At 34.2% G+C, this 11,321-nt stretch overlaps 1 pseudogene; it reads right to left on the reverse strand.

Annotated features, from left to right (window-relative positions):
- Positions 1-808: 808 nt before the first annotated feature.
- LOC145110813 (pantoate--beta-alanine ligase-like) lies at positions 809-5,473 on the reverse strand (annotated as a pseudogene).
- Between the last annotated feature and the right edge of the window lie 5,848 nt (positions 5,474-11,321).

Here is an 11,321-nt window from a genome sequence, read left to right on the forward strand (position 1 = left end):
ACTATTTTGTTTTTTATGAAACCCATATATATCCAATTTATTTTTTGTTTTATCCATTCAGGGGCGGACCTAGTAGGTGTCCCGGTGTGGCACCGGCAACACCTATTTTTTCTGTCCGTAGTTAAATTTTTTTCGATTTTTCGTTTTTTTTTTTCATATTTTTTTACATCAGCAACACCTATTATGTATTAACGCGTCTGCCCCTGTATCCATTATCAATATATGCAATTTATAATTTTTTTTTTGGTGTTCTTATTAAGAAAGACAAGCAAGAGGATTCGAGAAAAATATGGATTCAAAAAATCCACCAACGAAGCATCATGAAAAATATTGTGATCGAACGCGTGGATGAGCTTGTCAAATTTAATTATGGAATTTATCATGGAGAACAACAAAAAGTCATATATCGGACAAGAACACGGTGAAATTAGAAAAATGATTTTTTTTTTAATCTGATTTCTCTTTTTGAGTTTTAATCATTTATGAATATAACCGTTTTCTTTTTTATTCATTTAAAATAGAACTTAAGTGTTTTAATCATTTACGATTATAAATGTAATGTATTTCTTTTATTTACCTTATGTTTTATTCATTTACGAATACAATTGTTTACATAAATCTACAATATACTTTATTCACTTATGATCAGTGAAATATAATCTTAAATCATTTATGATTACAAAGAATTATAATGTACATAAGAAGACACAGACGTAAAAACATCATTTTCTAAACAAGAAAAAACAATCAATCAAAAAATGTAAAAAGAAATCCGTTACCAAGGTAATCACATAAGATTAGACTAGTGCTAATTATTAACCTATAACAAAAAAAAAAATTATAACCAAAAAAAAAAAAACAAAAATCCATACGTTCTTTGACATCAACATAATGTATCGAATGAAGTTCACCTTAATCTCCAATAAAATTATCCCAAGAAATCGACTAAATATGTAATTTTTTCTTTCTTACCTTTCTTCTTTTGAATAACCTAGCTACATATATGGAAAACGTCAGTTACATTAATCTTTAATTTGCAACGGTTACTTCCATAATAACTAATTCATATTTAATGATATGGTAAAATTATTTATTTGTCCTTATGTAAGTGATTATCCATAATCATTCTTGCGTTTTTAACTTTTTTGTGTTTTCAATATAATCTCTCTCTTTCTCTCTTTCTCTCTCTCTCTCTCTCTCTCTCTTTCTCTCTCTCTCTCTCTCTCTCTATATATATATATATATATATATATATATATATATATATATATATATATATATATATATATAGAGGTGAGATCCATTATGAACTTTTAGTTGAGAACCCGAGAACTAAAGGTGGAGCGTTAGATCAAAATTAACTCATTAATAACATGATCGTCATCTTACCAGTCTCATTTAATGTTTCATTGTTTGTGTTATTCGAAATATTAATAAATACATCTAAAAGTTAAAATAATAAATCAAATTTTCGGATTTAAAAAAAAAGTTCAAAACTTTAAAAATATGCAGGTTTTTCAAAGTTTTTTTTTTAAAAAAAAATATGAATTTTTTAAAAAATTAATTTAAAAAAAAAACTGTATATTTTAAAAACAATAAATTTTTAAAAATCAATAGTTTTTAAAAAAAAACTGGAATATTAAAATAACAAAAAAAAAAAAACCCATAAGTTTTTTAACCAAAACAATCAACGTTTTAGGTACATATATCCATATTTTTTCAAGTGTATATATACATATTTCTTATACTATAATATTCATAAGTAAATCATAAAAAAACTCATTTTTATTTACGAATCCATTAACACAATAATACAATATTTTATTCGATACAAAATAAAATATTAAAAACAAAAAATATTACAAAGATTCATAGTGTTATTATTTTTCGTGTCAAGACTTTCATATATTCTTCAATTTATCAATTTTCACATCTTCAATAATTTCCACAAAATTTTCCAAATCTACAAGAAAAATAATTTTTTTTATTAATGCAAGAACACTCACAAAAAGATGGGAGAGGGACTTGCTCTCGTGTAAAAAAGACGTAAATACCCTCCATATGACCAAAAAAAGGCGTATAATCATATACCTAGGTTCCAGCCAAGAACTTCAGCCATTCCAGTAAATGACATAAGGAATGGAGTGCCTACTTTTGATGCTTGGATAGCAAGCTTGCGATGACATATGTGTAGGGCATCAAACTCTTTCCCAATGCTACTAAGCCTCCTAGAATACATCAAATTAAATTCTCTAAAATAATAAACAAAACCAACATAACATAGTGTAATCTAAATATCAAATAATAAAAAATACCAGAATTGAAACCGAAGTTTGAATCATGCCTCAAAAACTTAAGCAAATCAAGTTTTTTCCGTCCAATGTTCAAATTCCAATGATTATAGGATGGAATGGAATTGACATAGCAAAAGATAATGTTGAAATAAAATAAAAAAATATGTACTGATAATTGTAAAATAGGTTATAAATCGAAAACGAGAAATTATTACTTAAGTTAGGCAAAAATCTATGGGTTCCTCCGTCAACTGTCTCCCCTATTCATGTGTGCATATAGACGTAATTCATATGTGATTTACATGTGAATCACATGTAATTCATATGTGATTCACTTGTGATTTATATGTGAATTACATGAGATTCATATGTAAATTACATGTGAATCACATGTAATTCATATGTGAATTACATGTGAATCACATGTAATTCATATGCGACTCACTTGTGATTTATATATGAATTACATGAGATTCATATGTAAATTACATGTGAATCGCATGTAATTCATATGTGATTCACTTGTGATTTATATGTGAATTACATGAGACTCATATGTAAATTACATGTGAATCGCATGTAATTCATATGTGAATTACATGTGATTTACATGTGAATCACATGTAATTCATATGTGATTCACTTGTGATTTATATGTGAATTACATGAGATTCATATGTAATTACATGTGATTTACATGTGAATCACATGTAATTCATATGTGAATTACATGTGATTTATATGTGAATTACATGAGATTCATATGTAAATTACATGTGATTCACATGTAATTCATATGTGATTTACATGTGAATCGCATGTAATTCATATGTGATTCACTTGTGATTTATATGTGAATTACATGAGATTCATATGTAAATTACATGTGTTTTACATGTGAATCACATGTAATTCATAATTCATATGTGATTCACTTGTGTACATGTGAATCACTACACATTTATAGTCTTGCTACCGATTAATTAATAAAATATTATGCCAATTCACACAAATCACATATTTTCTGATTTACACAAATCACATATTTTGTGATTTACATGTGAATTACATGTGATTCATATCTGTATTACATATGAATCACATGTAATATTATGACATTTCTATAGTTAGGTAGATTTTTCAAAGTACATGGCTCTAATCGGAAGAAATGAAAGTATAATTTTATTATGTAAAAAAATATTTAAAAATATAGTTTATTTAAAAATATGTTTTTATTTAATTAAAGTACATATTCATAAAAAATAAAGACCGACTTATCGACAATGTCTGCAACATTTCATAACATATTTCTTTATCATTTCTACAATACACACTTTGACAAACTGTAAACACCAATTACATCAATTCTTATAGACAAGTTTAGTTCTTTCAATATTAATATATTTCCACCTTGCAAACTTACTAAGCATATGGCTTTTATAAATATCACAAAAGAACATAACAGTTTGTATCTGTAAAAATAAAGATGCAAAAAAGGAACCATAATGCATAACATAGTTCATTCTTGCAAACTATAATGTGATTTTTTCTCTGCATATTAACAATAATTATGGTTTAGCAATCAAAATCAAGTATGAATATGATAGTTCAGAAACTTCACCACTTGTCCTTTTAGTCATGCAATAAGAAACTATATCAACATCACATTCAATTTTAGGAAACTTTCTAGGTTTTGCAGCTCCTTCATTTCTTGTGTACCATCAAATCAACAAATTCAACATCTATTTGAATTTTCTTTTTTATTGTATTTATAAAGAGGACCCATAAAAGAAAAAAAAAGGTAAATTAGGAGCTGACCTATTCCCTTTCTTGGCGTGAAAGATGCACGTTACGAGAGCTCATTGCTAAGCCATCTTTCTCTCGTATCATCTCAGAACCAATCACCTTCACTGCAAAATCAAGATCTCGAACCTGGAAGCATATATATATATATATATATATATATATATATATATATATATATATATATTAAAACTTTGATCATAAATCCATCAAGATCAACAATCTCCATGTAAATCCAACTATGAACATACTTCCATGAACAACTTGAAGCAAAGTATGAACATAACTCAGGATGATATGAACTCCAAAAAAAAAGAAATCATGAATGAGAAAAGAAGTTGCACCTAATCACTCACATGGCAACACAACTTCTATAATAGTTCAATGTAGGGAATCGACATGATTCACATATGAAATTCCAACAGATAAACCATGGTATCAACATCAAACAATTGAATCATTATGAACCAGAAACCAACTGATACAACAATTTCAAGCACAGGAACAACATAATTCTCAATTATTCCAACTTCAAAAGCAAGATTCATATAACTTTGAATCAAAAAGGAACTCACTAGGTACTTAAACAAACATCTCTGAATCAATTTTATGCAGATTATGAGCATAATTAGCTAAGATTTGAACTTCAAGAAGAAGGAGAATTACAAATCAGAATGGAAACTCACTCGGTCACACTTAAACACACGTTTCTACAACAATCTGAAGCAGTATATCAACATAATTCCCGATAATTAAGCTTCAAAAAGATGAAAACAATTACTGCTTAGAAAGGAACTCACCATTTGTTGAATGATCCACCATTGCTGATAATCCTTCTTCCCAAAAACAGCAACATCAGGTTCAATTATATTAAACAACTTAGCCACAACAGTAGCAACACCTCTAAAAAACACATGCCTATTATTCCCACACATTCCCTTCTCTAACCCCTCAACCCTAATCCACGTCTCATGTCCGAATCCCCCTCTTCTCTCGTCCTCCAAACAAGATACTACTCCCTCCTCTTTCTCTCTCTTCTTCCCACCTGATCATTCCCTCTTTTCTCCATAATCATACATATTATAGGGATTGAAAACAACATCTACGACATCTGGAGTCAACTGGAGTTTTTCAATATCGCCTTGGAAATCAGAGAGGTATGTGGACAAATCTTCATTTGCGGAAAATTGACCGGGATTTACGTAGATTGAGACCTGTGCGTGTTTTCGAGCTTCGACGATGAGAGAGAGATGACCTTGATGGAGGTAACCCATTGTTGGAACTAATCCGATTGTTTTCCCTTGAGCTCTCATAGATCTTGTCCAATTTCTCATCTGTTCTTTGTTTATGATGATTTATGGTTCTCTGATTGCCATTTTTGGAAGCGTATTGGAGATTGGGGGTAGGTTTCTTTGAGCAGATCTAGGTGGTGGCGAGACTGAAGAACTTCAAATCGGTAGCGTTCAGTACAAATGGTTGGGACTTGGGATCGGATTGTTCATCGCCTCCGTGAAATTACAACTTTGATGCAGTGGTTACAACCACGTGAAATCCCTTTGGGGGAAGGATCGACGATGAAGTTGTAAGAGGAAGAGGGATGACGGACAAAGACGATCGAGGGATTTGAGAGAGGCATCGGTTGATTTGGGGGGGGGGGGGGGGGAATAATCTCTTCGGTACCACAAATGCCCTTCGATTAATTTGAGAACCATACCCCATGTTTAATTTTCCCATTTATTTACAAAAATGCCATAAAATATCTTAGCCCTTAATATTTTTAATCTAACGGTCCAGTTTTAGTAAATATACATTATATATATATATATATATATATATATATATATATATATATATATATATATATATATATATATATATATAACCTATCAAATAAGTAAATATACATTATATGTATATGAAATTGTTATCAAAAGACCCAAACATATACACAAGGATATATAACAATCATATATGACGTGTAAGGTGTCACACCCCCAAACCAGAACGGCGGAAACGTTCAGGGGCGGAGGACGTCATGTACAATATCACAACAAATGTATAATAGTAATCAAAGTAACAAAAACCATTGTATTGATAACATAGTATTTACATTGTGTTTAAAACACAGCTTGTTTAATATTAAAACTATAGCAAAAGATAAGACATGATACTACTATGCTCCGTCTTCATAACACCTGAGAGGGTACCTGTCTACTAACTTTCCTGAGAATACAAGTGGTTTGAAAAAGTGGCAATATTAAAGTTGGTGAGTTCATAAGTATTTTGTTTGAAAAGGGTATGTTCTTTGTTATTGAAAACGTTAATGTGTTCTTCCAGAAAATCCAATATTTTCTTAGTAAATAAGTTGTAGTCTTAGTACTTTAAGACCAAAAAGTATATGTTTCTTATGTTTATAATCCGTGATTCGAGGTTCTGATCATTGTAATTGGTATGACCCGTACTATTACCTCCTATGATTACTTAGTGTATACAAATTATATATAATTAAGATCGAACGGACAGTCGATTGGGTGATTTTTCCCTAAGCCCACAACCAAACAAGGAACAAGAAGTAAGGCGGAAATCACACATGCTGTTGGAAATATTTTGATGTGATTATCACTTGAAATAAGTTGAGTATTGATTTACATTTTCTAATAAACATTATCAGAATGTTTCAGGTTGAAAAGATCCTGAAGATTCAACAAGTGTTTGAAGAATCAGATGTTGGAGCACTTGAAGTTGAACTTGGAGCGCTTGCTGTTGACATGGATCGCTTGCTGAAAGCTAGTTGGATCAGCATGATCTCAGATGGCACATCTAGATCATATGTGGAGCATCAAGACACTGATGGATCATTTGGAATATTGATGGCTCATCAGAAACATTGTTGACTCATCCACAACTCTATGACTCAACAAGAGTTGATGGCTCAACAAGAACACTTGGTGGCTCAACTCAAGTCAATGGATCAACATGATCACATTGATGGCTCAACAAGACTGCACATGGCTCATCATGAACAATGAAGGCACATCCAAATGCTCAAAGACACATGAATTTCGTTCATGGTCCATCATTAACAGGTGGTGATACATCTTCAAGTTCAAGTCACAGTCCAACACTCAAGTAACAAATCATCTTGGTTAACAACACTTCTGGAAGTTGATGACATCTAAGAAGACAATTGAGCAACATGATGCTCATGATGCTCATCACTTTTTCAATGTTGATCAAGAAGGTTCAAGAATTATGAAGACTCATAACTTGGATGGAACCCTAACGGAATACTAACGGAATTGGAATATTCCATCCATTCTCCATTAAGTAAGGCAAAGGTGTCAACTGATGACTAAGTCTTGATGACGTGTCAACACCTGATTGGTCAAGCCATGTCATGGGATTTTCCAAAGCCTATAAATAGGCCCCTTGGGATCCATTATAAAGTTGCTCTTTCTGCTCTTTTCTGATCATTCCTGCTCATTCTGCACAATTGCTGCTTAGACTAGTTTTCAGAGCCATTTTAGAGTTTTAGTGTGTGTTTTACATTCAAACACTTGTAATTGAATCTTCATGAATATGAGACACTTTTGAATCATTAATATTAAGTTAAAAAAGCATTTTTCTATTAATTTGATTGATTCACAACTCTTTATTTTCCGCACTACTTGCCACTTGACGATTCTGAAACTCTGTTTCAGTATTTTCAACACTTGGCATATTCTAGTCTAGGTTTACTGAATTTTCTCATTTCTTCACATGCCACTGCCTATCGGATATTATTTAGATATAACTCTGATGTATACGCTAAAGAATCATAGAATTAACAATTAGGGGTCCTTTATGTTATACTAGTTTGTAAATAAGTGTTAAATCTTTCTTAAAGATGTTCTTAGTTTCCCCCTTTCTATTGTAAAACATTTGTTTCGGTAAGTAATTGTATATGTTTTCAGAAAGTCAAATTGTAAACTGTTTACTTGTAAAATAATGATGTTTATCCTAGAAAATCCTGTATTTTTCCATGAAACCGGTTTGTAGTCTTAAACGTTCCAAGACTGAAAAGTATAAGTATAATTGTCATACTTAATTTAATGATACCTAGTTTTATTCATAAATAAAACTAGCTGAAATTGTGTTTGCTCTGAAATTCGAATGAAAAGTTAATATTCAAATAAAATTATTTTAATACATATATATATATATATATATATATTATTCGTAAATATATCGTTGTTTTCTCCTTGTGAGTTCTTATAACCATACTAACCCAGTCGGCCTAATCCCGACGTTTTTCAAACGTCGAAACGTTAACGACATTTGTCATCCCAGGCCTGCCGACCTGACTGTAGTTAACAGTCGGGATGTGGGATTGTCAGTCCCAAATAGATCTATACACAAATATGTAACGCCCCGATTCTCGAATACCAATTTATGGCTATAAATTCTCATGAATTCAAGATCTACTCGACGAGTTGGTTGTCTGACTCGTCGAGTAGCAGCGGGTTTGGGCCATGTGTTTAAGTGACCAACTCGCCGAGTCGGAAGAGTTACTCGACGAGTTGGAGATGGAGGGTGAAACCCTAATTTCCGGGGTTTGGCACCCTATTTAAGGGATCATTAGCCTCCCTTAGTCCCTTTGCAGCCTCTTGAAAGTCCAGAAAACCCTATTTCGTGAGAGAGCTTCATTTGAGTGTGATTTTGAGCTTTGGAAGGTGGAACTTGTGAAGGGAGCTTGAAGGTCAAGTAGCTAGCAGCAAGGGACTCGTGTGGATCTGTAAAATCTATCTCAGTTAGCTTCAATTGAGGTATCAATTCATGATCTTGGCCTCATTCCTTTATAGATCTCCTTGGATGAAATTAGGGCTTCTTGGTTTGGTTATGAAGCTATTTTTGGGTATGAGCTCAAATCTGAAGTTGTAAATTCAGATCTGAACTCTCTTTGATTTGTAAGACCATAAAGCTATCAGCTTTGGCAAGTATGAACCCCTCCTTAAGTGTAAAACCCCATTTCAAGCTTGGATTTGGCATTATGAGTCATTAGAGCCTTGCATGCACATAAAGTTTGCAACTTTACGTGATAAGCATGCCTTGGGAACTTGGATTTGCAGTATGGAGCCTTGGCATGGCTTAAAAAGCATCTGTATGGATGAAGGACTGAAAGGACTCGGCGAGTTGCATGGTAGACTCGGCGAGTCGCATGGTGGACTCGGCGAGTCATATGAAGATGGTCTTGAACCCGACGAGTTGGATGAACAACTCGGCGAGTCCGATGAAGATTGCCTTGGGCTCGGCGAGTGGCATGGTGACTTGGCGAGTTGGCAAGTTATGCAAGGAACTCGGCGAGTAGCTTAGGGTACTCGACGAGTTGAGGTCAACATGGACTGTTGACCTTGATAGTTGACTTTGGCTTTGACCAAGGTTTAACCGTTTTGACTTTTGAGAGTAATTGGTAAGCGGGTATTTATGAATTGGATCATTGATGGTTATAGGTGTTGGAGTTTGGGGCAGTGTTTCGGGAGCGTGATTTTGTGGTTCAGTCCGGCATTGCAAGGTGAGTTATCCTCACTATATCAACAGGGTCTACGACACCAAGGCCGACCCTTTATCGGATTTGTACCCGGGTATTTGCATGATATGTTTACTGGTCTGTTAGATCTACGTCCTGGTAGTTAGGACGATATTATGTTTAGTGACCTGGTTTAGGTCGGTATCCTGGTATATAGGAGGATGTTATGTTTAGTGACCGGTTAGGTCGGTATCCTGGTTATAGGATGTTGCTATGCTATATGATCTGTTAGATCGGCTTGTTTTCCTATAGACTGTTATGTGATTATCTATTATATGTGCACATGGTTGTTGATTGGGGGTTGGGTTGAGGCGGGTCCTGCTTCGTGTTGTAGGCCAACATACCCAGGGCGGACCGGATAGACTGCAGACCCGGGAGGGCACATAGTCAGGCCGAAGGCACGGCGAGCGGTCCGGATAGGCTGAAGGCCCCGAGAGGGTGGTCCAGACGTGCCGAGGCTCGGAGAGTGGACCAGATAGACTGAAGGCCCGGTGCGGGTGGTCTAGTCAGAATGTAGACTTAGAGAGTGGACCAGGTGGACTGAAGGCCCGGTGCGGGCGGACCAGTCACACTGTAGACTCGAGATGCATGGCTGTTCTGTACTTGTTGATATGTTATGATTATGGGTATATGAGGTTGGTATTTTGGGGGTAACTCACTAAGCTTTCGGGCTTACAGTTTTGGTTTATTGTTTCAGGTTCAACAGATGACCGCGGGAAGGCGAAGGCGTGACCGTACACTTCCTCGATTGATGATTACGATTTCTGGGAACTCCGATGTATAAACTCTTTTGAAAACTAATTGTAATAATTGAATGGTTTTAAATGATTTAAAAAGTTTAAAATTGACTCAAATTTTATGGGTGTTACAAGTTGGTATCAGAGCCTTGGTTTAAGTGAATTGGAGGAACACTCGTGTGAATCCAGTCTCAAATCAAGGAAAGATTTTCAAAATGATTTTAAATGGTTTTCAAAATAAGTGAGTGAGGATGCGAAGTGTACGATCAGCCGGAGCCAGTAAGTAGACCCCAAAATACCATACAGTTATTTGATATTGTGATATGTTAGAACAGCATGCTAGTACTAGGCTAGGGATCTTCAGGAATTGCATGATAGAATTGCCTGATTACATGATGCCTGTTAGCCTAGGGTTTTCCTTATATGAGATTGACATCATTACTGTAGTTACTTGTGTATGCATCACAGTTGTATATAATTAAGATCTTATAGCCTGAGAATGGTTGATCTGGCCTTATGTTCTATTCTTGTTGATTAGGGCTTAGGGTAGGATTGGATATTCAAAAGTCTATAGGGTCCAGCGTTATGTATGGCTAGCATACACTAGTGCTGCAGGGGTGGATGGAAGTTTCAGGGATGGGTGGGTAGTAAGAGGCCGGGAGGCCAGTTATGAGATATTTAGCATTCCTCTAGGGGTGAGGATTTAAGCGCTCGCTATGTCTATGTATATTGTTAGGGTGTTGTGGTGATACTTAAGACAAATATGGGTAGGTGTGGAAGGTAGTATGGGCCCGTACTACTGAAAGCACAGGACCCATACGCGTATCAAGGAAGTCACAACCCCTAGGGTTTTTATTGAGAGAAAAACTTTGAGACACACTTGAACAAACGTTAGAACAAGTATATTGCGGAATAGATAAT

This window comes from Lactuca virosa, chromosome 1 (assembly GCF_052849685.1).
Source record: "Lactuca virosa cultivar CGN04683 chromosome 1, Lactuca_virosa_CGN04683_v6, whole genome shotgun sequence".
Taxonomy (NCBI): domain Eukaryota; kingdom Viridiplantae; phylum Streptophyta; class Magnoliopsida; order Asterales; family Asteraceae; genus Lactuca; species Lactuca virosa.